Below are 26,561 nucleotides of genomic sequence, written 5' to 3' on the forward strand. Positions count from 1 at the left end.
AGAAAATTCTGAAAAAAAGCATGCTATTAAAAAGTGAATGTTTATTCACCTTCTAATCAGCCAGATTCAAAATTCTTGCTAGAATTTCAGGTATCCTTGAGTTCAGTTACTATAATCCTCAAAATCAACAGAGGAAATTTAATGCCATTTTTAGGGTACACTGATGCCAGTTTTTCAAGTTTTGACTTTGAATGTAATTCACCACTGCCTACCTTTGAATCAGCATAGTGAGTTCAACCAGATCCAACAGATAAACATGCATGCAGAAAGCTGTCAGTCAGTACTGGAGGTGACACATTGTGCCAAGAGTAACTGGTACACAGAGGAGCAATGCAGCAGCAGAAACCAGAAATCAGACTATGCGTGACAGAGAAACACCGGAAAATAGCTTCTGGGGAGATGCATCTGGGGAAACATCCCAGAACTTCCGATGGCGATGATGCCTGCGCTCTTCTCCCCATCACTCCATCACTCCGCCCTCGCGAGAGCCCGACAGCCCCGAGAAGCAGGCACTAGTGTTACATTCATCTTACGTGGTAGACAGAAAGGAAACTAACTTACCAAAGGTCACCGAGCTATTAGGTGAGTGACCTGGGATTCGAACCCAAGCCATCTGGCTTCAGCATCCGTGATCTAGCCCGTGTGTTCGGGCCTCTTCTTTTAGTGAGTAGGGCTCCAGGACCTCCCAGATTCCTAATTCTTTCCTGCCTCACCAGAGTCCTACTCAAAGATCAAGTTAGCTTGCTTTGAACTTGTCAGAGGAAATACAATGTGTTTCTTTCTCTTTCTAATAAAAGGGGGAGAAAAAAGACTCTCAGCGGGGAAATGGGAAATAAAATGGTTTGGTTGAAGAGATGATGCCTGTTCACTTTGTCTTTACTGAGATTTGGACAAAACCGTTAATGGTTTCAGGGCTGGTTCCACAGCACACACACTCATTCAGTCACAAGTGCTGGCAGCCACCCCCTACCTCACCCACTGGGGCTCTGGAAGGGCATGGAAAACACAGAAGTAAATTCGATTAAGAACAGTCTACCACTCTGCAATTCTGTTGCATTCTCCAAGCTCACCTGCAATAATATCAAAGGCAAGACCAAGAGCACAGATGAGTGAACAGGTGTGGACAGAATCCCAGCCTCTGCAGTGTCACATGTGGGTAAAGATTATTAAACTACGTGCAGGTCATTCCAACTGGGTTACATTCCCAAAGTGAGTTTATACGTCGGATTTAAGGGAATAAAGTAAAAACTCTCCTACAGAGATATAATGCAAGCTGATAAGCACCTAGGTCAACAGACCCTCCTCCTGCCCACCCCCCCCAAACCCTGCCCACCACATTCTGAACAGGATATGGTAGACCCATTGCACAGGTGCCGCCAAGAAAACACAAAGTTCCAGGCTGCGATTCTAAGGTTCCACGCTCTTTGTTTTGCAGAAAGGTAGGCCCCCATCCCCTTGCATGGAATATGGAGGCCACCCCCTTTGCCCCACAGCACAGAGCACAGAAGCCCCGAGGAGGTGTGAAGGCCCACTGAAGAGGTGGTACCAGGCCTGGGCAGGACACGGAAGAGAAACCACAGGGCCTGGTGCACTCCTGGTTCTGATGCTCCCTGGGAGCTAGCCTAACTGGTCTCTCCTGGAATGCCACTCTTCCTTGTCCCCAGTCTCAAGATCCCCGCCATGGTCATCTTACTGGGACCCAGCCCTTCAGAGTCTTCCTAAAGGCTCCCAAGATTGACAGCGCTGACACTATTAAAGGCAGAAGTCAAACTTTCCTCTGGAAGTCATCACACAGGCTGTAGAAAAGCAATGGCATTAAATTTAGTACTTCCCAGAACCGTCCCACCTAAGAGAGCTCTAACACCCTGAAATAAGTAACGCTAACAGAGTTCTCCTCCTCAGTTCCTGAGGCCTGCAAGTCCTGATTAGGCTGAATAATTAAGAGAAGCTTTTTTTTTTCTTATTTGTTTTTCCAAATAGGATAACTTTTCCCTGTACATGTCTATATGGGCTCTCACCCAAGGGCAACTGGTTTAATGGATTATGATGATGGATAATTAGGCCTCTTAATTATTTCCTTAGGATTATTGTAGCTGTGAAAATCAAGCCACGCACACATACATTCAAATAGCAATTATACACTATTTAATTGCTTTTTAATTTAGAAATGATTTCTGGTTTTGAAAACGATCTCTGTCCCAGTGTGTTCATCATTTTTCTCTGCATATCCAAAGATCTTATCAGTCTATTTATAGCCATTTTGATTGGTTTACCTTCTATGGTGGTTTGACAAATGTCATTGGTGATTGGTTAGATTTGTGTTCATGCTAATATACAATCAGGGTGATTCAACCAGCAGCTAATGCTTAATTAACCAGTTTTAATTGAATCTATTAAAAAATGGATGCAGCAAGTCCAGATGTAGCCTACAAAAACTCAGAATTTCACCCTTTCTAGACATCCGACCCTGGGCGTTTCTGAAGAATTTCATCCTTAGGTCACCTCTGCCAAGTCTTGCTTTTCCTTTAAACAATGATGAGTTGCAGGAGAAAGGAGCTCTTAGCTTTAGGAAGTGGCTTCTATATAGCCATCACATCAGTAATAAAATTATCACTGCATAATAGTCCTCAGACGGCAAAGTACATTTCTCCTCTGGTGCCTAGTTGTTAGTACAGACAGTCACTGAGGCTTGTCTGGTTTAACAGTAAGGAATTCATGATACAGGAAATAAAAATAGAGACCCTGTGTAACCTTTATATCATAAGCATTGTAACTGATTGGTTCTATGCCAAGAAAACATCCCCAAAAGAGGCAATGCTAACTAACCGGTCACATTTCTATGTAAACCAGGTTACAACTTATAAACTTATGCATCTAATATTTACTGAACACCTATTCGATGGCAGAAACCAAGATTCAATAGGATCCTTTCTAAACGTTCAGACATTTCAGGAATTCTGAGCCTAGTAAAGGTGACCCCGAAGTAAGGAGTAATACAGCTTGGGAATGAAGGGTATAGACCAGGAAAGCACTGAGAAAACACACAGTGGAGACAGCGGAGAGTCACACAAAGAAGCTCAGCCAAGCTTCCATCTGAGCGGGGCTGGAGGAAACGTGGAGGCTCTCCCGGGAAATGACAGGGAAAGATGCTTCCTGGAAACAGGCAACAGCACGTGGAAGGCCTGTGAGACATGAAAAGGCATCTCACGCTCTGGGACCTGCAAGGAGCGTGGATGCGTGGAGCCCGAGAGGAGAGGTGCGAATGAGCAGCCCTTGAAGCCAGAAAGAAAGAAAAGGACAGATCAGGAAGCTTCTTATATGACGTGGTTTGAAAACAGAAACTTTTACATGAAAGGGACTTAAATAGCAAAGTACTGTAATGGTTTCCGAATACCAAGACATCAATCGCGGTACGAGGCAGGAGAAATGGAGGCACAGAGCATTACAAACCACTGCCCAAGGTCAGGGAGCCAGTGAAGGAACTAAGATTCAAATATGATCAGATGAGCAGTTCAGAAAGATGACTGAGGAGAAAGGACTGCGCAAATGGGGAAACAGAAAACGATTCATGGAAGACCATTACCTAGTTTAAGACCAAAGAGGGTGAAGCAAAGAGGCCACCGAAGAAGCCCGAATAAGGCAGAATCAGGTACAGAAGTGAACAAGATGCATGGGTACAGATACGGCACCATTCAGAGGGAGGAAACGCCAAAGGGTTCAGTGCTCAGGATGGAAAGTCTTGAGTTTGTTCTCTGAGGTCAGAGCGAGGTGCTCCACTTCAAATGGCAGTCGTGGTATGCAAAGTATTCTGTTGTTCAGAAAAGAAGCTGGGTTGGAGGTAAAGACAAAACATGGTTTATTTTGAGCCTTAAATTGTCTTTGCTTGCTAACAAAGGGGATATAGTGACATGAGTGTGGCTCCGATGTTTTGATTTGGTTTTTGTTTTGTTCTTTTTTGGGAGGGAATGAAACAAGAAGTCGCCACAGCTCACACAGTCACACATCTGCATTCCACACGGCTGGCTAGCATGCAGAGTCCACGCCCAGGTGCTGGCCGTATACCGCATAACTAAGGGTAAACCAAGAGCCCTATGTGAAGTACTCTTGTTCAGAGTGAGAGATGGTTACCAGGAACACAAAGACACATGGCTGGAGCACAGTGACATCAAGATCAAGAAAACTCAGTACAGTTTGTTCTCCCGAGTGTCTGTCATAGCATTTGATTATCTAAGCATTTTGTTACAGACTTCTCAGAAGCATCAGAGGGAGCTGACCTCTCCTTATTTCTCGAACTGTCTTCTCCCCAATGTCTACAACTCATATTGTCCAGGTTTCCTTCTTCACTCACTAGCTGCTCCTCCTCAGTCTCTTTTATCAGTTCTTCCTCTGCTGTGTTTCCTCCAAATGGTGGCATCTGCTTGGGACTCTCATCTTGTCTCCCAACCTCTTCTTCTTGGGGGCTATGACCTGGTCCCATGATGGTAAAAACCATCAATACACTCTCCCTGAATTTCCGTCCATTGCCAGGAAATATCTATTCTTCTCTCTTGGATATATCCCTTGGGATACCCGAAGGGGGTCTCCCAGCTTAATGTATCCAAATCACCAGGCATGATTTCCTTCAGTGTGTCCCAACTTGCTTCTCCCCATCCTCCCATATCACCACCCACTCAGCTGCTCAGGTAAAAGATATCTCAGCCCTTCTTGATTCTGCTTGTTTCCACATGGCCAACTTCCAAGCCACCAGCAAATCCTGTTGACTGTACCAAACAGAAAAAGGTCCCAGTCCATCCATTTCTCTACCAGTATCTCTTGTCTAGTCTACTACAATTTCCTAATGGGTGTTCCTCCGCCAATCTTGCCCCATTATAACCCTTTCTCTACACCTCAACAAAAAATATATTTTCAACATGAAAAGTAGCTCATCTTCGATACCTCTCAGTGGCCTGCCATTGTACTTAAAATAAAATCCAGAGTCCTCAGCCTTGCTCACAAAACCTCTTGAGATTTTACCACCATTACTCTGACCACGTGGTGTTACCTGCCCCTTGATCACGCGGAACTAGTAACTCTGCTCTTCCTCACAGTTCTTTGGCCCACCAAGGTCATTCCCTCTGCTGGTCCTTTGGATTTGCTGGTCTTCCTTTCCAGAAATCTCTTTCCATCACCTCTTCCTGACTCCTCCTCATTCAGACATTAGCGCAAACATCACTTTCTAGGGGTGGGCTTTTCCCGACCACCTTATCTACAGGAGCCCTACAGACACTTCCGATGGTGTTACTGCATTCGCTTTTCTAAGACTTCCCTTAACTGTTAATTGAATAAGTGTTTGTCTCCAACTATAATCGAACTTCTAAAAGAAGAAAGTCCTTTTCTTCAGCTCACCACTTTACTCCCTGCACCTAGAAGTCTGACAGCCGCAGAGGACATCCTGATAAGTAAGTGTCGAAAGAAAGAATGAATCCAGGAGTTCAGAAAGGCACAAGGACTTTGCCTTTAGAAACTTTCTGAACAGACAGTAACAATTTTAAGGCAAAAACCTCATCAGAGTTGTTACCAAGTGAACCTAGTTTTAAGACCACAGGTTTCAGATGAGTGTCTGGCGAATCATTTTGCATTGTACAGATGTGCAAGATGAACCCATCTTGCACATCTGTACAATGGGGATAAGAATCCTTGTTTTTCTTGTGTCATCAGATTGTTGTAAGATATAAAGAGATGGGTGCGGAAGCTTTCTAGCAGCTCTAGGGCAAAGTCAGTCAGTGGCTGGGCTGGGATCTTCTGTTGTCATCGGCACTGGAAAGCTTATGCTCGTCATGATGGATTTACTGGTCCACTAAGAGGGTGTGGGAGTTACCACCTGGCCCTGAAGAGTTCTGCATCTGGCAACAATCCAGAGAATATCTCCTTTGCAAGACAGAAAACACAGGGATCAGTTCTCAGCTGTTGTCTCTATTACCTACTCAGTAGCCCGTGTTAAGACATGCAGGTTGCTACACAGGTGAAACGCAGCTCGTGTTTTGCTTTCAATAGGACACATGGCACATGTACTGACACTGGGAAACGGCCACACAACTCTTATAAGGGGCAGAAGTAAAGCTCAGCACATCTGGCAAGCAAACAAAAATAAAACCAGGTATCTATATATCTCTTCTCATACCAAATTAAGTTTCACTGAAAGCAAATCAAATGAAATAAAAGCTTCTGGGTCGTACCTGAAACTGTTCATCAAAACAAACAGCTCCAACAGAAAGTGTGTGGTTTACTTTAGGGACCCAGACTCTGTATGGCTCTAAAAAATGGATTATAATTTGTCTTTGCAACAGATGAGGTCGGTGAATAATGTTTAGAATTAAAGAAGCCCCTTACCCTCTTCCTTCTCCCAGTTTAGCCATAAGGCATCCTTAGGGATTCTGAGCCCAAGCACTAGAACCTTCAGCAATGCTTCGGCTTCTGGATGTTGGACAATAGCAGCCTCGAGGGGCATGAATGGGATGGGGCAGCCTGGTGCAAGAGTGGCCCCCAGGAGACAGAGGCAAGTCAAGAAAAGGACAGCGTGGGTCAGGGTGATATCATTGCACTTGCTGAATGAAAGATGTTGCCTGCTACATCAGTAAACAAAGGATACTGCAGCCATCAAACCACTACAGCCACCCTCAATGATGAGCCTTGAGGGAACTCAGGATGGAGACAGGGGCTGCCCACTGCACAGCCCTCAGACACTGCAGCCACCCCACCGAATACTGCACCCTGTTGCACTCAGGGGGCTCAGGATGTGGAAGCACAGGACACGGGCCCTCGACAGCCAGGTGCACATCAAAGGAGTGACTTCAATGAGCCCAGACTTTTGCACCTTCCCATACACAGAAAAGTGCTACATTCCTTAAGTTGAGATGTCTGGTTTTCCTTAATTAACAGTAATCTTTTGCTGTTCTGACTAGCTGGTCTTTGTTGTAAAAGCTCCTATGTAGCCTGGCTCTTCCCCTACCTCTTCAGAGCAGCCCCTCAGAGCGATCTGAGAGGCTGTCTCCCTCCCAGGCTTGAAATCCTCAGAAAATTTGCCAAATAAAACATAATTCTGAACTTTAGGTTGTGCATTTTTTTCAGTCGACACACCCTATGACCAGCTGCTGGCACCTAGGGCAAACAGTCAGAGGTTTGCTCCTGCTGAAGACTCATTTAAAATGAATACTGAGAACTGGCTGAGAAGGAACACTGAGGAGAAAGACTGTCAAATGTCACGCTGCTAAAATAAAATAGAAGTATTCATGCTGATTTGGAAAGAATCTCTAGAGAAGTTACAAGTCTTACCCTTTCCCCTTCAGATAAGTTCCCAAATGCTATTTGGAGGTATAACTCTATGTACTCATTTTAGTTATTAAATTAGAAGGCTTGGTGAACCAAAATTTTACTGTGCGATAAAAACCCTTTAGAGTTAAAAATGTATTGATCAAACTTGCTCAGTCTCGGCGGTGGTGTTACATCACCTAATGAGCTCCAACCCCCCTTGGGTCTCCCTCGGGGTGGGATGAGCTGGGCTGAATTCTCCTGAAACCAAGCAGGACCCTGTGAGGCCCTCTAAGCTGCAAATCCTTTCCACATTCCCTGCTTCTTATTTGTAGGAAATAGGTTTCATTCAGACTCCTGGACCTTCTCTTGAGTTCCAAAGAGCAGCTTCAAACAGTTGCTAACCAGGGAAGGGAAGGAATGCAGAAACAGAGGAGGAGCAGTCAAGAAACAAAAGTGCAGCCTTAGGGCAGGGTCCTGGTTCCTCCTCAAGGAATATACATAACAATACCTTTGAGTTCTTCTGCAGGAACTAAGGCCCCCACCCAGGTGGAGGATGGCAACTTCAGGCAGAACACAAGAGTCCTAGAAGACCGCCCCATTACCTCTCACCAACAATCAGAAGAAAGTCTGCACATGGTAGAAGATAATGAAGACTTTGACCCCCTCCCCAAATGATTCTCCCTTTGAAAACGTCCATGGTTGAGCAGAATCTTCAGAGTTGGTTTTTAGACACGAGCCTGCCTTCTCCCCAGGCTGCTGGCCTCCTGAGTAAAGCAACTTTTCCTTTCCAATCAACATTTGACTCCTGAGTATTGGCTTTTGAGCAGCTAGCATCTGAACCTGAGTTGGGTAACACTGCCAATGAGAGTTAATGGAATCTTTTCATTTCTCTCTCCCTCATTGTTCCTTATTGGTTAATGGGTATAGGAAGCAGGAAGACCCTCAAAAGGTCACAGTGAGTACTGAAACTGAGCACTCCTGAAGGGAGTTCTCCTGCTGAGGTTATTATTAACCTCTCGATCCAAAACTATATCACATTGTCCCACTCCTGTTCCCCTCAGGATTGAGGAATATCAAAAAAAAAGGGGGGGAATTAAAATGAGCAGAATTCCTAGGGGCCTTCCTGGGCACAAAAGCCCCTCCATGTTCTTAGTTTCTGTTTTAGTCTCCTAGGCCTTCCCTGACTTCCAAAGAGCAGACTCAAGCAGTTACTAATTAGGGAAGTGAGGGAACGCTGGAAAAAAGGAAAAGCTGTCAAACAAGTAAAGTAATAATAGCTTAAACAACAGTTCAGTGATTATACAGCATCCTAGATCCTCCTCAAGGGACACACATAATAATCTGACACATATCTTTGAGCTTTTTTGCAGAAACTAAGACCCTCCCAGCCAGGTGGAGGATGGTAACCACATGCTGGACACAAAGAAGTAGATCTCTTGTTGGAAACAGAAGGTTGATGATTAAGATTCCAGAAACATCACTTTGTTACCTCACCACCAATCAGGAGAAAGTCCATGAGCTGCAGCCCTCATCCCCAAGTTGCCTTTAAAAACTCTTCCCTAGAAGCCATCAAGGAGTTTGGGTCTTTTGAGTTTGAGCTGCCTGTTCTCCTTGCTTGGTGCCTTGCAAAAAGGCTGTACTTTTCCTTCACCACAACCCCAGTGTCAGTAGATTGGCTTCACTATGCATTGGGCTAACAGACCCAAGTTGGGTCAGTACTAAGAAGAACTTTTAAATGGCATTTAATACAGAATATTAATTAAATTAAATGAATTCAATTATTTAAAAAATTCTTCTATTTCCCATTCTAATCCTCAGGTATCTGTCTTTAAACTGGAAATACAGCTACAATGGAAGGGATAAATGCAAACAGCTACTGGACAACAGTTTTCTTTTTATATTCTTAAAATGTTCACAGTAACACATCTTTCTATGTGTGTTGAGAAGAAATTGTTCTTTGCTTTGGGGGAAATTTGAAAATAAAATTTCAAATAAATGCTTAAAGAATTCCAAATGATTTGGAAAGCAAAATTCATGCAATCAGTTAGGGGGAAAAATACAGATGTCTGCCAAAAAAAAATCTGTTCAAAATATTCAGTTGCATATTGCAATATTTGGAGAAAGCTGGAATAAACAGTCCTGTGCACCAAGGAATTTATGAAAGTTTGTTATCAATGTGTGATACAATGAGAAATGTATATTTGTTCTATGTCCTGTCCCCCTCACCCTCTGTTCCTGACGCACAGCTTCTAAAACCCTTGGAATTTCCTGAGTAATATGAATATCTTTTGTTATTCATCACAAGCTACTTTCAACACACCTGAGTTATGCTAATGAGCTGACTCTCAATGAGCCCAAAAATGGCTTCAGGATGGGGGCTGGTTGTCAGGGGAAGCAGCCACGTGAATATAGGGTCAGAACTCACAGTCCCACCTCCAGGAAGGGGAGAGGGGCTGGAGATTGGGTTCAATCATCAATGCCCAAAGATTTGTTTGTCCACACTAATGTAATGAAACCTCCCAAAATATCTAAATGACAGGGTTCAGAAAGCTTCTGGGTTGAGGTTGGTGAACACACTGAGGTGCTGGAGAGACCTTGGATACTCTGCCATGGACACCTCCACCTCACTACCCTGCCCTATGCATCTCTTCCATTTGGCTGTCCCTGAGTTGCATCCTTTATAATAAACTGGTACATGAGTAAAAGCAAAGTGATTCCCTGAGTTTTGTGAGCTGTTCTAGCAACGTATTGAATCTGAGGAGGGGGAGGCTGGAAGCCCCGATTTAGAGCCGGTTGATCAGGATATGCATGACCACCTGGACTGTGACTGGCATCTGAAGCAGACACCAGTCCGGTGGGACTGAGTTCTTAACCTGTGGGGTCTGGTGAACCCTAGGAAGTTGGTGTCAGAATTGAATTGAATTTCAGGACACTCAGCTGGAGAACTGTTGGTATGGGCAAAACACTCCTCATTTGATGTCAGAAGAGTTGTGAGTAGATACAGATGCGACAATGAAAGGAATAAAACTGTTCCCTGCTTTTTTGTTCCCCCAGGTTCACTGAAGTCACTGGAACACGTATATCTTGCCATTCAGCCTTTATCTGTGACTTGATTTTAGCTTCTTGCAAAAAACATAAGAGAACATGGTCTTAAATGCTTATGATTTGTCCTAGTTTCTCATCATGTGATGACACAGTAAAAATCAAGTTATTCTCATTGATTACAAGTGGGTTTTTAACCAGATGAGCTGCTCTAAAGGATGTCTCTCTCAGCCTCGCTTTTCCCTCTTTTATTTGGGTGCTTTTTAATGTGTAGAAACATTGCAGAGACAGCCTCAAGTGCCACGATGAGTTCTCTTTTCTCAAACACACACTCACCTCCTCTCTCCCCTGCAGAGATTGATAAGAGGTAAATTTAGCATGCACATCTACTTTTGTTGTTCTCTTGAAACTAATTTTAGGAATGGAAACTCTCAAATGGTGGCTATGTGCCTAGTTTCTTTTTAGGAAAAATGAGCCAGTAATGAAAGATGAAAACAAACTCAAATTTAAGTCTGTATGGGGGAATTATGTTGTAAGATTGGAGGAGAATAAAACATATCATCAAAACAGGTCACTTAAGTTTTAGTTTAGGTCTATTATTTCCCACGTAAGAGCATTTCACATTTGCCCATTACATTTCTATAAGTCAAGAGTTAAAGGACTGTAGAATGAGAATAAAGTCGATAGAAAGAAAAAGGGGCAATGAAGGAGGGAGAGGGGATGGGAACAGGAGGCCAGGATAGAGAGGGGACAGGGTAAATTAGAAATAAAGATGGTGACAATGAGGAAGAGGAAGTCGTAAAGCATTAAACCACCTGGTCTCCAAGTGAACATATTTTGTTTCAATAATGTTCAAAGCAAATCCCAGAATAACGTACCAGAAAAAGCACTTGAAATTAGAATATGGCCGTACATCTAGGGAACCACCTGATAAGGAAATCGATTCACAACTAATGTCAAATGAATGATGTGAGTAGAATATAACCCATGGTTCTCAACTGTGAGATTCCAGGTGGGTCAGAAGTGGGACCTCCTCCCATTTGCAACCTCCCTCCGACCTCACCTGTAGGTACCATTCAGTGTTTCCTAGGCAGACCCTGGAGACTAAGATGGGAACACAACAAAGGAAGTCCATCTCTATTTTGCAATTTTGTGTACCCTGTCTGAGGACAGAGAAAGCTACCTTCCTCTCAATACTGACAATAGCTCTTTAACAAAGGACCTGCATTGCTATCTAATGTGTGATGTCCTGGAAATTTGCAGCCTCGAGGGTGGAGGGAAGTGAATTGAGGGAAGGTGCCATGTGGCCAAGAATCAACCTTAGTCTTCACCTACTAAGCAATTTATCCTTAATTGGGACCCCAAAAGGATGAATAAGATTGTCTTTGATCTAATATTCCTTCTAATCTGGCTCTTGGGATTCTCACTGCAATGTACACACACTCTTAATATGTAGGGACAGAGAAGTAGAAGAGTGTTAATATATGAGCTGAGTGAAACAATGATCCATTGGGATTGCAAAGAAGTGCATTTTCTCTCTCTCTCTTTTTTTTTTCCTCTTCAATCATAGTAGTGTAAGGCTTAAAATGAAGGGGCCTCCATATCTGGGGAAAACTGGGAGGGTCTCGATGGCCTCACCGCAAGTCCTCTTCCCTACTCTGCTCCCATGAGTAAGGTCCCTTAACCAGCGGCCCTCCCCATCATGGGAGCAGGCCCTGCTCCTGCTCATCCCTGGGCAGCGGCTTCAGTTCTCTGCCAGCCCAGCCCACACAGTTATTCAAACAAGCCCATCACATCCTCCTGCGGGAACCAGGGGGCACCCACCCTTCTGTACTACAAAGCCAGCCTCCCACGGCCCTGGTTGTCCATGCTGTCCCCGCTGCGGCCCTGTGTGGAGTGCAGTTTCCCCCTACCCCCGCTGTGAGTGTACGTGACTAAGAAGCTGCTGTCATCTCATCTGTCCGGCGCCAGGTGTCCTGGGTTCAGCCACCCCCGCAGCCTCGATGGCAGAGGGTCTCCTCCCACACCACTGGGGTGAAAAGAAAGCAATTAAAAGCAACGTCACCTCCCAAGCTAGGCTGAACCAAGTTCAAGTTCGCTGCCCCCTCAGCATCCTTCCAGCCTTCACAGGACTGGTTGCCACCCACACGGAATGTCTGGGCTCCAGACACGGGAGCAGCAAGCACTAGCCTGCTCCCCAGCACGCGTCTGTGGGAATGGCAAGCACTCCGCTAGGCCCGCCGTGTTTTCACGTCCAAGGTCTGGCATTTGAAAAATGCGGGAAGGAGAAGGGCAGTGCTTTGCGGAGGAAGACCAAAGAATTGCTAAGATTGAACATTCCTTGCCCCACAGCACCCCTCCTTCCAAGCCTCTCCCACATTTGCTCCCACCACCAGAAAAAAGTCCACTTATCTCACATTTCCCAACCTGCTGGGGAACAAAGGATGTCAGTGCTCAGTCCCACACTGTATGACCTCCACATTTTCTGGCTCTCCATCTGCCCTGAGGGCATTTTAGGAGAACGTGGAGCTTTTAAGTGTCTGAGGTCTCCAAGGAGAGAACATACCTGTCCACAGTTCTGTGTTTTGTTTTGATGTTTCAGATAACACAGAATGTCAGAGTTCACCAGAGCACATTCCACAGCAGGAGAGGGCTTCTGTACTTTCTAGGCATCTTATAAATAGAATCTATTGTAAATACTACTAATAAAGAGGATGAATGGAAACATATGATTTGGGGGATACCCTATTATTTGTGACAATCTGTAAAGAGCTATGTCTCCATAAAAGACTCTTACACATTTGCAAAGTCTCTATCAATATAAAGATGCAATGCTTGGTTGAATAAGCCATTATTATGTAAAGTAATTTTAGGCTAGAGTGGAAACTTTTATCAAGTCCCTTAAGACAGTCCTAGAAAATAATATTTTACCTTTAAAGCAACCGCTTCCCACCCCCATGAGAAAGAAGGAGGGAAGATTATAGCAATGAAATTATTGGACTACTCCCTTTCGATGGGAGGAAGCAAGCATGGCTAAACTCAAAATACTCCTTCTTCTCCCAGAGTCATGAAGAGAATTCGATCCATGCCAGGATGCCCGCCACACTCTAGCCTCCCTCTGAGCAGACCCTGTGTAACTCACCACTGGACCCCCAGCTCCGACCGCTGAACAAATGAATACAAATCAGACTCTATCACAGCAATATTAACGGGGAGCGTTTGGGAGGATTTGGACATCTGAGCACTAAGTTCAAAAACTAATTATCAAGCAATTAACAGGACAGAATAAAGGAGAGAGACTTAAATTATGGCCCCTTGCTGAATTTTCAGAAACTATTTTAAAAATCCCATTTTATAAATTAGGAGGCTGAGATTCAGAGGGCAGATGTCTCACTGAGCCTTCTTGCCCAGGTGGAAAGCGGCTTCTTTCTTCAAGGTGGATTGCTAGGTTTCTGGCTCAAAATTCTAGGCTCTTTCTATCACCCTAAGTGTCTGCACTACAAATAGTGGGATGAGGATCCTACCTGACTTTCATATTCAGAAAAGATCAGATTCTTCTTTCATAAAACTATAGAGAGGTTGAGCTGAGAATCCAACCATTCTTCATAGGCTCCTGGGTTTGGAGAGTGCCATGTGACATCAAATCTCACCTAAATCCTCTCTGCCTGCCCCTCTATGTCACGTTGCCAAGCTGTTGTTCTGTCCACTTGATAAATCCCTTTGGTGGAAAACATCAATTTCTTGCGACAGTCCATGGAATCATCGGCCCACTTGGCTGTAGGAAGTTCTTTCCTAAACTGAACTGACATCTACACCCCACAGCTTTTTACTCATTAGTTCTGGCTCTACGCCTCAGAGACACGAAGATACGTTCTTGACCTTCTTTCACATTATTGTTCCTTGTTTATGGACCCTTAAATCATCCTCCTGGGTCTTCTAGACCAGTGTACCTGGCCAGAGTTCCTCTTCTCATTTCTCAGATAATATGGTATCTGACTCCTCTTGTTATTCCAGTCCCGTTTTCCTCTCTCTTCTTTCTAACTGGCTGTAACTCAGAAGTACAGAATTCAACTAAAACGTTGGAATATGATACGATGTGTCTGGGATTTGCTTCAGTGGCTGGGGTGGGTGTGAAGGAAGTGGATAATGAACTAGATGAAATGAGATTTGCAAAATATGTTGAAAATTTTTTAAACTGACTGACCTCTGAGTACACAGAGTTTCATAATATGATTCTCTTTACTTTTGTCTAAGTTTAAAAGTTCTTTAAACAGTATAGCCTCCAAAAATATGCATGATACTTAGACATGATCAGATTTGTTAGAAAAATGCTAAAGCATCACAGTCTGTATCATAATATTGTACACTGATTAATGAAAAATATGATTGCTTTTTTTAGAGCCATGTAAATTTTGTTGATTTGTGTTTTCTGAAAACCCTATGCTATTTCCCATTCTTGATTCACGCAGTTGGTTCTTTTTTTTCACACTGGTGGTGGGTTTAGCTTCCATTGTAGACTTTATTACTTGCCTTTGAAAATATTATTTTGGTAGATTTCATCTGTTAAGCACCCCTGGACCCTAAAACTGTCAATCAACTTATTTATATGAGACCTTACACACATATTTTTAGCACACCCTTTAAACCCTAGTCTAAATCATTGATAAAAATACTGAGACAGGTGAGGTTAGAACCTATAGAAAGAACTTGCAAAACATTTTCCGTGCTTGGAGGATGCACACGGTAAGCAATTCAGCCTGGAAGGATGATTGAATAAACTGTGGTAAGACCACCCATTCACTGAGGAAAACAGAAAACCGGGTCATGGAACTCTCAGGGAAGGGAATGTAAAGCTTATTTCTTACCCTCTTTTTTTGCAATAACGTCCAGAATTTGCAGGTAATGTGATGACACTGATCTGGAATTTAAAAAATCATAATGATGGAACTGAAAATTCTGCCTTGATAAGTAGTATTGTCCCTGGGCTGTGAGAGCTGATGTAAAGGTAGGACATATTGAAGTGAGGGGATGAGATAATTGGATGTTAATAAAGAATTTACTTTGCACCCGCTGAGGTGAATTTTCATTTACATCACACTTTATAAATAATCACCTTCAACACTTCAACAGATTGCTGCAATTCATCATGAATTTTTAAAATGCTACCTTGCATATAGGTAATTCATCAGCACCAACTGATTGGTAATTGCTTAATAATTCGGAGATAAATTATATTTACTTCTGATTTAAACATACTAATTTATTTTTGAAGTAGGTATATTTCAGTGAATTTTAGAAATAACGACAATTTCATGATAAATAAGCTACTAAGTGTACAGCGTTTGCATCATACAATTATCTTCTGAGAGGCTAAGCAAAAACACATTTTTTCCCCTCCAGATTGTAAGAGCAGATCTTTAGACTAAAGGAACTACTGAAGATGCATCTCTTGGAATCATCACAGCTAAAGCCATATGGGGAGGGAACTGCATTGAGAGAAAAACTATTGGGTGAAATACTGAGAGCCTCATGCTGCTAATTTGTTGTCTCACGGAATCACCCCAAATCCTCACCTGCAACAAACTGCCTAGAAAAGAATCCTTACCCCCAGTTAGAGACACCTTGGTGGCAGCTGGAAGAGAAAAGATAGGCAGGTAGATAAGATATAAGGGGAAGCTTAATACCATCTCTGGTAGGCACAGAGGCAACAGAAGTGAACATTAATGCTAATAACAACCTACTGTGTTGGAGGTGTGACTTACCTAACTCAGAACAAGACACCAGAGAAGGCTGTGGAATTCACAGAGGAATACATGGACAGTATTTGCGTTCTGTTTTTATTAGCTATGCAACCTTGAGCAAACTGTCTAACCTAAGGTAGTTTGCTCATCTGGAAATATGAAAAAAAATGCCCCAATTACCAGAAAAAAAGCAAACAGTGCTACAGACTTCAAAGGAGGTAATATCCCTGAAAATACTCTTGTACTTCCATTAAAATAGAAGCATTTTACTTATAATTATTCATGTAACAGTAGAAAAAAAGCATAAAATATAGCATGCAAGATTTCGAATGATAAAGGATGATATTAATGTTTCTAAAAATGTTAGGATTTCTCAATATACACCCTCTACTTGTTCTATTTATGTGGTATTAAAATATAATAAATCTACATAGTCATAAAATAAGAGATTGTTCTACGCATCTTTTCTGACTCAGGGATCCAGTGCTATTGAATTAAATTCCACAGGACAGTGAACTCCAGTCCCCTTTTAATAATAGCACAGAAAGAAGTCAGCATAGCACGCATGAGACAGTGACCCCAGAAGGGCCCGCCTGCGAAGCTGGCCTTCAGCTGGGTTCTGGGAGGTCGGATTTCAGGAGGGTTCCCACCGCCCTCCGAGAAGAATGGCTCACTGTGCTTGAACTGTTTCTGGAACAGGTGGTTTATGCTCAAACCTGCTTTCCTTCAAGGAGCCTGGAATTTTCGTCGGTCCCAGGCAGAAAGTGCCTATGAGACCAGTCCTCATGCAAACCCTGGGTACTGAGTCCAGGGAGCGTCCCTGGTGGACAGCGCCTCACGGGCATCATCACAATTTGTTGCTGGAGGAATGAAGCCTGTCCCGCGTGGCTCCCCTGGGAGAGGACTCTCGGGAGTTCAAGCCTGGTTTCCCCTGGGCATCCCCTAGGTGTCCTTCCTCCCGCGGACTTGGATGACTCATCCTCCATCATAAGGAACCACAGCCGTGAGCACGGCGGTGTGTGCAGTCCTGGGCGTCCTCCTGGAGAGCAACGGAAGCCCAACACAGTGACTTTACAAATGTGCGTGGAAGGGGGAGTTCTCAGAAGCAGATGACCAGAAACGTGTAACGGTAAGACTTTATAAGTCAACCTGAAACAATCACAACTGTGACTCCAGACTCTGGCCAGAAAAGATGGTGTGAGAGGACTGGGGGCAAGTCCCAGCTGGTCAGACACTCAGCGTCACTCAGAAACACCTTCTCAGGTCGGCCTGAGAGCTCCCGGCTCGGCGCTCAATGACCGACCACGGAACATCAGCCTTTACTTGTTCCAGCTGGATATCGAGGCTATTTCTCCAGGACAAGGTGATGAAACTTTGTTTTTTTGTTGTTTTTGTTTTTTTTTTTTAATCTAGAACTTCTGCTTAGGAAGAAGATACCAGGAAATGTGAAGTTGCTTTTAAAATAAATAAATACATAATTATATGTGGATGTGTGTCTGTGTTTATATAATTTAAAGAATCTCTTCATTAACTTAACCCAATTCCTTGTTGATAATATTACATAATGTGAATCGAGAGCTTCCAGGCAAAATAAAAGCCACTTCATAAGACTCTTATGAGCCTCACAATAACCCTATGAGGTACATGCCATTATCATCCTGTTTTTAATAGATGAGAAAAATCAAATTTATTATTATTATTCAATTAAGATGGGTTATCATCAAAATTTAATTTCTAATATTTAATGATTTCTAAATCTACATTTACCAGGTCGACTTGGTAAAATTAACAAAACAATAGCAAAAGACAATTACTATACTACGATAATGGCCTATTTACTTCTTAAGAATAAAATTTCCATTTTCCTTCTAGCATAGAATGTTTCTCTACTGGAATTAAAATATTCTTCACCTCATTCAAGCACCTAATTTAATCCAGCCAACAGGTCCTAGTCAAAATACATCTTCCCTGCTGTTCTCAGATATGTGTATATCAGGGGTCTCAACTGGGGATGAATTTGCCGCCTTGGGGACACGTGACACTATCTGGAGACATTTCTGGTTGCCACACTAGGAGGGGGAGGCTATGAGCGCCAGTGGGTAGAGGTTAGGGATGCTGCCAGACATCCTAGAAGAAAGCCTAGGACAGTCCCAGAATGCAGAGTTATCCTCCCAAAACGTCTACTGTCCCAAAGTTGAGGAACCCTAGTTTATATGAATAGTAAATCCCATACCATATTGTTTTATTGATTTTCTACTGATTTATTGATTGACAGAGCTATGGAGAGACACTGAGAAACATCTGGATTCTCATAAATGTTTCTAAACAGTAAGGTAAATAGAGCCATGAAACCTGATTAAAGAGATAAAGAAATTCTACTGTCCTCGACAGGGGGGAAGGCAGCTGTTTGACATCTGTCAGGTCACTTGACCTCTCAAGAATACTGGGGCCTCTTCAGGAAACTAAGAGGTGGCTCCTGTCTCCTTCCCTTCCCACTTGACCACCAGAGCAGCATCAGAACTCAGGTCAAACAAGGTTCATTCTCTGGAGCAAACAGATTAATGTTGAACACACTTAAAAAAAATAATGAATACAAATAAAATTACAAAGACTCAACAAATAGAAGAAAGTAATAATAGAAAAATGAAGCGAAGATTCACCTGAACTTCAGTTAAGGTTGGAAGGACAAGAACCCAGGACTGACCCAAGCAGAGAGGCTGGGGGACACACTGGCAGTGAGTCACAGATTTGCCCCTGGGGTTTTCAATAAGGCTAGTCAAGGGGACCAGGACCTCCTAAAGGCAATAATTGGAAACACAGCAATTGTACTGTTCCCACAGCTTTCAACCGAAGGAACACACACGTACAAAACGTCACACTTCCACTCCTTGCGAAACGGATATCAAAGAAAATCTACATTATACAACCTTTATTATTGCTAAATCCACTTAATTAATTTACATCTATTTCCAGAAACAGTGGAGTCTCAGGTGCACAGGTGCCCTGAGGCCTTGCCCACTTTCTAGCAGTCGTACCTGACCAGATGGAGAGAGGGTTCCCACTGGCTCCCTGCCACGTGTTCGGAATGGTCTAAAATACACATCCCTTCATGTCACACTGTGACTCTCCATTCCACAGCACAAAACCTAAATTCCTAGTGGTAGGTACAATGAAGTTGTCCAGGCCCTAATGTTGGAACCTGAGAACACAAAGTTACGTGGAAAAGGGGGAATTTGGGTTGCAGATGGACTTAGGTTGCTAATCAGTTGACTTTGAAATGAGGAGATTATCCTGGATTACCCTGTGAGTCCAATGTAATCACAAGAGTCCTGGTCAGTAAAGGAGAGAGACGCAGGAGGGTCAGAGTCAGAACAAGAGATGTGAGCAACAAAGCAGAGGTCAGAGTGATGAGATCGCTACCCTGCAGATGGAAGAGGGCCCTGGGCCTCCAGGAATATTAGAAACACCCAGAAGCTGGGAGCGGCAAAGAAACAGATAAGGTCCCGAGAGCCTCCAGAAGGAACACAGCCCTGCCGATAGCTCATTTTTACCTATTTTGAATTTCTGACATCCTGAAGGGTAAGATACAAATTTCACACTGTTTTAAGCCACTAAGTATGGGGTAACTTGTTACAGCAGCAACAGAAAACTAATGCACTCCTAATTTGGTTTTCTATTGCTTTCTAACAAGTTGTCATAAACTTAGAGGCTTAAAGGAATACCCAGTTAGTAGCTCATGGGTCTCGTGGGTCAGAAGTCCAGATATGGATTAGCTCTGCTTAGGATCTCAAAGCCTGAAGTCAGGGTGTCAGCTGGGATTGAGATGTCTTCTGAGGCTCAGGATCCTCTTGCAAACTGACTAGTTGTGGCAAAATTCAGTTCCTTGTGGTTATAGGACTGAAGTGCTCTGCTCCCAGGGGCTGCTCATCACCCTTTGCCATGTGGTCCTCTCCACAACACGGAAGGGAGTTTGCCTCTCCAAGGTCAACAGCAGAGCATCTGGCGCTCCTTGGAGTCCCTTTTAAGGGAGCTCATGGTTAGGCCAAGCCCACCTAGGATAATCTCCCTTTTCATTAACTTATACTCAACTGATTAGTGTTAATTATATCAGCAAAATCCCTTTACTATATAAGGTAACCTGATTATGGACGTGAACCCCATTACATTAACAGTGCTGCCCACTCTCAACAAGACAGGATTAGATAGGGTAAGTTCCACCGAGGGCAGAATGCTGGGAGCCATCTTAGAATTCCCTCTACCACACTCTTCAGCTGGGAAAACTAGGTACTTTGCCTCCTTGCCCTTGACAACTTATCTTTAACCAAATCATCCAACACAGGCAAGTTGTAAGCTACTGTCCTGGATATGCTCATTGCTACAAAGAACACATGTAACCTCAGGCATCCCTCTCTTTCCAGTGACCACCCCCAAGTGCTTCCCCCAGCTGCCCCTTAACCTTCTCAGAGTGCTCAAACTTCACCTCATTTCCATGGTCAAAGTATCTAGCACAGAACGTGGGGTGCATGGGATTAATTATTATGCACCTTAATGCACATAGATCCAGGTTTTACTACAAAATATGTATGTAATGATTTTGTCTGTATCAAAATCTGTTTTCCTGATTGAATACTCCAAGTCCAAATGAAAGCACACTGTAACGCACATCTAGCCAGGCAATCATTTTCAGGAGACTATAAAACAGTAGCTAATATAGAATTCTGAAAGAAATTAATAGTGACAAGGGGAAAGCAAAAGACCTTCATTTTCATAATGTAAACTCAAACCTAGATTTGCTTGCTTGAAAAGTATCAGTGCAGACACATCCTGAATGAATTATGCAGAGAAAGCGGCCATATGGGAGTTGGCACTGCGCCTGCGAATACGGAAAGACCAGAATATAATTACTTTCATTCCTTTTTTAGGACGGATTGAGTTGATTCAAATTAGACACCATATACCCATTATAATTGACAATCACTAGTGATGGAATTTTTTTTTCCCTTTATTTTTTAACTCAAGAACTCTTTCTTAGGGTAAAATTTTAAGGAAATCAGAAGTGGAACAGACTCCCTGATCATGGGCTAGTGTGAGCCTGGAATGCTTTTATGTAAAATGAAGAACAGCCTTCTTACTTGTTCTTGGGGTTTTTGGCTGGAAGGAGCCACCGGTACAAAACAGATATGCTTTAATAAATAGCGTTCCTTGTGCCAACACACTGACACGTGGCTTCAATTACAGCTCTGCTCCAGCACTGGGGGAGGGAAGGAGCAGTCCTCACAGCCAAGCCTCAGGAAACGTGATGACAGCCCGGAAGACGGCTCTCCCCTCTGCCAGGCAGACACCCTCTGCCAGTCTGGGGAAGCCAGCCCCGCAAGACAGCTCGCGTTTTCTAATAACTCTAGTCTAATAATAACTCCAAAGTAGAGGAAGGCAGAAGGAAACATCTGCGGTTGTGTGCTAAATTCCTCACGCCTCCAGCACCTCCCAAGCCCCTTCCCTTTAATTAGAAGCATTTACACCCCATTGCACAGGCTCCTTTCCCTCCCATCCACTGCCTAAGACGCCTTCCCCTCGAGTAAGAATGCTGGGCATCTCTTGTTAGAAAATGTCCCTGCCCACAAAATGCTTGTGCTCCAGGATGCAGCTAATCTAACTCCATCCTGTGGGGCTGGATTCTGCAAACTATCTTGGAGGGCATCCCAAGCATCAGTCACTGAGCTGGGAACCAGCCAAGACGGCGGCCTCTGGGAGTCAGCTTGAAAGGCCAAAAATGCTCAGAGCTCTTCCTCCCCCAAAGCAGCACGGGATTAACAAAGAACTCCTTACTTAGTCCCTCAACATACTAATGTCCAAATTAAACACATCCTTTAACTCAAGCCATAGTCACCCAGTTAAAGCTATGAATCATGAGACTCAAAACCAGCCAGCCTCGGTTCTTCTCTAAGCCAAACTTAAACATCAGCCCTCAAGTTTCCACAACAGCTGTTTCCGGGTGCCTGATCCACCTCTCTGCCAAACGGTGACGGTGCCCTCTGATGCCTGGACGGCTGCTCCCGGGAGCAGCGGTGAAGAGCATTCTCCCAGGGAGGTCTCAGAGCTATCTTCTCACCTGTGGATGAATCACGACCCACATGCTCTGCTGGGGGCTGCTTCGTGGGGAGTGGAAAAAATACTATCAAAAAAAAAATGGATGCTTCCAAGAAAATTGAGACAGGAGGTATGAGCTTTGAGGCAAATCTTCTATAGCGTTACATTAATGATATTTCTCTCTGTAGAAAGCTTCCAAGAATACTAGGGATTTGTTCCACCACTTTGACAAAATACAGGTGCTAAATTAAGGTGCTGAATTCTCTCTCTATATATGTATGTATATGCATGACTGGGACACTGTGCTGTACACCAGAAATTGACACACTGTAGCTGACTGAACTTCAATAAAATATATAAGATAAAAAAATAAAAAGATTACAAAGAGCTCTCTCATGAGGCTATATTTGAAAATACACCTGTGTTCCATGTTGGTAGGTTACCCTCACATGGTTGCATCCATGTAAGGTCAAATTTTCAAATCTTTACAATGCTTAAAGAGCTGATTTAACAACAACAGAAAAAATTGTAAGGAATAGTTTTCCCTACCATTTTACTGACAGCTTTATTCTCCACAGATGCTGGTGCCCGCCCCCATTCTTCTTTCCATCTCTCAGTCTACTATGTTAAGAAGGGTAAACACTCTTTCTCTGCAGCCTGGTTTGGAATTCTCACCTACTGCTTTGGGCAACGGAGCAGACATTTGTGGTTTTTCTCCTCAAATCACCATGCTCACTGCCAGGGAGGCACCCCTTCAAGGAGTGGCCCCAAAAGACACAGTCTTACTGAGTCTGCTTCCTGGTCGTAGCTGGTTGGACCACGCACGGGCCGTCGATCCTATTCCACTCTGAGTAAGGTATTCCTTAGTCTTTTGCTTTCATACGTCATTTATTCGAATGTTCATATTTGAACATTCTCCTTCTCTCTCTTACACACACACACATATACACAATTAAGACTGAAAAACAGTAAACTGATGTCTGCTAATATGGGAACTAAAGCCAACCAGCATAGAAGGAAATAATACTTGATAAGACAAATGAGAGCCTCCGGAGACCTGTCTGGGGCCAGAGCCCTCTGGCATCCTGGCCCCGTGCTCACTTTGGAACCTTTGATTTTTGAACACGTTCCCCTTTTTCAGTTGCTGTCAAAACATTCACAGCCAATTTCAGCCCATTGCTTCTGTTCTCCACGCACCCTACACTGTGGAAGAGACAGCACACACCCCGAGAGGCCAGCAGCGCAGGAGACCTGGAACTCAAGGGTCAGTGACCCGTTTTCCTGTTCCCTCATCCACCTCCATTTCATACCAAGACAGGCACATGTGCACACAGGCACAAACACACGTGCACCCTCCCAAATGAAATGAACAGGGGTGTTCATTTTTATATTAACTTAGCAGCATGATCTGAAAAATACCAACATTAGCTAAGTTAATTAAATATCTGTTAGGTGGTTTCAGAATCAGCAAAAGTATCAAAGACTATTTTTAGGTTTCATACAACACACTAAATATTATTCAATTCACAGACTAGACACCCAAGTTCTTTTTATACATATGTAGATCTTAACAGCCAAGTATTTCTTTGTACACTGTAATTATTTTAGATGAATATAACTAGGAGTTTTCCCTAAATAGAATTTAAATAATAATTTAAATGGCAAAGGTTGATAATTTCTTCCATGGTAAAGATTTTTTTTGAGGAATTATTTATTTATTATTATTTTTTTTGCATTCATTTAATTTTAATTTTAATTTTTTTTACTTTTTTACAATGTGCTCAAATTCCATTGTAGAGCACAATTTTTCAGTTATACGTGAACACACATATATTCATTGTCACATTTTTTTTTCACTGTGAGCTACCACAAGATCTTGTATATATTTCCCTGTGCTATACAGTATAATCTTGTTTATCTATTATGCATGTCTGTCAGTACCTACAAATTTTGAAATCCCAGTCTGTCCCTTCCCACCCCCCACTCCCTTGGCAACAAGTTTGTATTCTATGTCTTTGAGTCTGTTTCTGTTTTGTATTTATGTTCTTTTCTTTTTTTAAATTCTACATATAAGCGATCTCATATGGTATTTTTCTTTCTCTTTCTGGCTTACTTCACTTAGAATGACTTTCTCCAGGAACATCCATGTTGCTGCAAATCGCGTTGTCAGTTTTTATGGCTGAATAGTATTCCACTGTATAAATACACCACAGCTTCTTTATCCAGTCATCTGTTGATGGACATTTAGGCTGTTTCCATGTCTTAGCTATTGTAAATAGTGCTGCTATGAACACTGGGGTGCAGGTGTCTTTTTGAAGTAGGGTTCCTTCTGGATATATGCCCAGGAGCGGGATGACTGGGTCATGTGGTAAGTCTATTCCTAGTCTTTTGAGGAATCTCCATGAAGTTTGTAATTTATATGCCCTTAAAAACTATGCTTTTGAAAGAAATGATATCCATTTCCCAACGCTGTGTTACTTGAGTTCAGAAATTAGCAAACCACAGCTAGCAGGCCAATCTGGCCCACCTATTATTATAAATAAAGTTTTGTTTATACAACCATCTCTATTCATTCACACATTGTCTGAGGCTGGTTTTGCACCACAGTGGCAGAGCTGATTCATTGCACCAGAGATCACATGGACTGCAAAACATCCAAATTCACTATCTGGTCCATTACAGGAAAAAATTGCTAACTTTTGCATTTGTTAAATATGATGAAGCACTTTGAAAATATTTTTGCCTCAAAATTTAACTTAAAAAATGTAAATGCCATCCTATTCAGTCAACCTCAATTAAAAATGTGGATTCTGAAAATGTCTCTTCAGAACCACTGATGGATGGAGAGAACTAGCAGGTGATACAAGGCAAACTGAAAAGAAACACAGGGCATATACACTGGGTTCTTACATCAAAGTGAAATACTTCCAAAACCTGGGAAAATCATCAAGTACCTTTATAGGATACTTTATTAACCAAGGGTCCTATAAGAAATGCATCATAACAGAAGGGAATTGTAGGAAAGTTTAATAGGAGAACTATAGATAAAAATACAAGTGAATAGGTGGAAACACAAGTCCCCAGTGGCTACTAAGGGGTCCAGATGGACGATGAGAGAGGACCAGCATCATAAAAAGAGAGCCAGGCAGCACAGAGCACTGTATTCTGAGTCCTTGGGAAGCTGACCTTTGGTCAACAGCCACAGCCAGTCCAAGGTGACCCTATGGAGGCAAGTGAAGGGAGTGATAACCCTAGCCTCCCCTCCTCTCTGACAAAGTTCCATGTGACTTCTCTCCACAGGCCCCATCCAACCAGGTGCTTGAAGGCACAGGAGTATGGAAATGGTCCATGCAGCAGGGCCCACTGGAGAAGGGAAAAGCACACTGGGAGGGGCAAGAGAAGGTGCCCAGCACAGGTACATGTTCTTTCACGGGTGAAGAAACAGGAGAAAATAAATGTGAAGCCATTCTCAGTGGTGTCTGTTTTTCGAGCAAATAAAATCTCACAAATGAAATTTATTTTCTAAAACCAAGATAAGACCAAGAGTGATTCTTTTTTCCAACATTAAACTAAAAAACAATTTACCAAAAATGGGTTGCATAATAAAGTAGCTGGAACCAAAAAGTTGTCTTGATGAGATTACAGTTAACCTGGCAGTAGGGAATTCACAAGTTTTAAACTAGATCTCATTCATGTCATGTAATATCTGAAAAGAAGTAAAAATGACAGAAGAAAAAGTAGAGAACATTTAATTATGTTCTCCAAACAAAATTTTTGTTATCTAAAAAATATTTTTAATTAAATGGCTTTCTGCTGGAAAGAGAATTCTACCTGAAATAATACTGTAATCAATTGTTTAAGCTTGTTAGACACCAGTATGTGGTGTTTGTAAAACATCTTTAACACGACTCTACCAGTATTTCCCAAATGTTTGTTCATATTCTCTTATCAGTAAAACTTTTGACATTTACTCTCTATCCATGTATATTTCACCATTTAAATATTAAAAGCACATACAACTGTGCATGTGTATATGTATATTTTCATTACATTTTAAAAGAATTAAAGATATAATGAAAGATATTATAGGAGAAACATTATATTTTAATTGAATAAGTTTTTCTAAATCTTGGTACAATAATTTATGATATAGTGATTTAAAACTCTGTTTAGAGAATCTGTATTTACATTCAGTTTATTTAGATTTTTAGTTTAAAACAGTTATAAAGTAGACACCTCAGACAGACATGCAAATCCAATAGTCAAATCCTTGACTATTCTTAACTAAATTTTGATTTACTATTTTTTTCAAACCCATCTTCTGATTAGATGATATTTTGTTGAAACTTGTCTAGTACTTTTCCATCCTCACTGATGTCAAAATCTCCTGCTTGAAAATTC

General features: G+C 42.6%; 1 protein-coding gene and 1 long non-coding RNA gene across 5 annotated transcripts in view; one reads left to right on the top strand and one right to left on the bottom strand.

The window, feature by feature from the left end:
- The window catches only part of SEMA5A (semaphorin 5A), a 444,249-nt gene that overhangs the window by 179,446 nt on the left and 238,242 nt on the right, over positions 1-26,561 (bottom strand). The window lies entirely within an intron of this gene.
- On the top strand, positions 9,264-25,544 carry LOC116660436. 2 transcript variants are annotated; one of them, XR_004315958.1, is made up of 3 exons: positions 9,264-9,431; positions 12,850-12,855; positions 25,533-25,544. It is a non-coding gene; the product is annotated as an uncharacterized LOC116660436 (long non-coding RNA). The 2 variants fall into 2 exon arrangements; XR_004315957.1 differs by lacking the exons at positions 9,264-9,431; positions 12,850-12,855 and adding exons at positions 9,512-9,754; positions 16,885-16,889.

Source organism: Camelus ferus, chromosome 3 (assembly GCF_009834535.1).
Source record: "Camelus ferus isolate YT-003-E chromosome 3, BCGSAC_Cfer_1.0, whole genome shotgun sequence".
NCBI lineage: Eukaryota > Metazoa > Chordata > Mammalia > Artiodactyla > Camelidae > Camelus > Camelus ferus.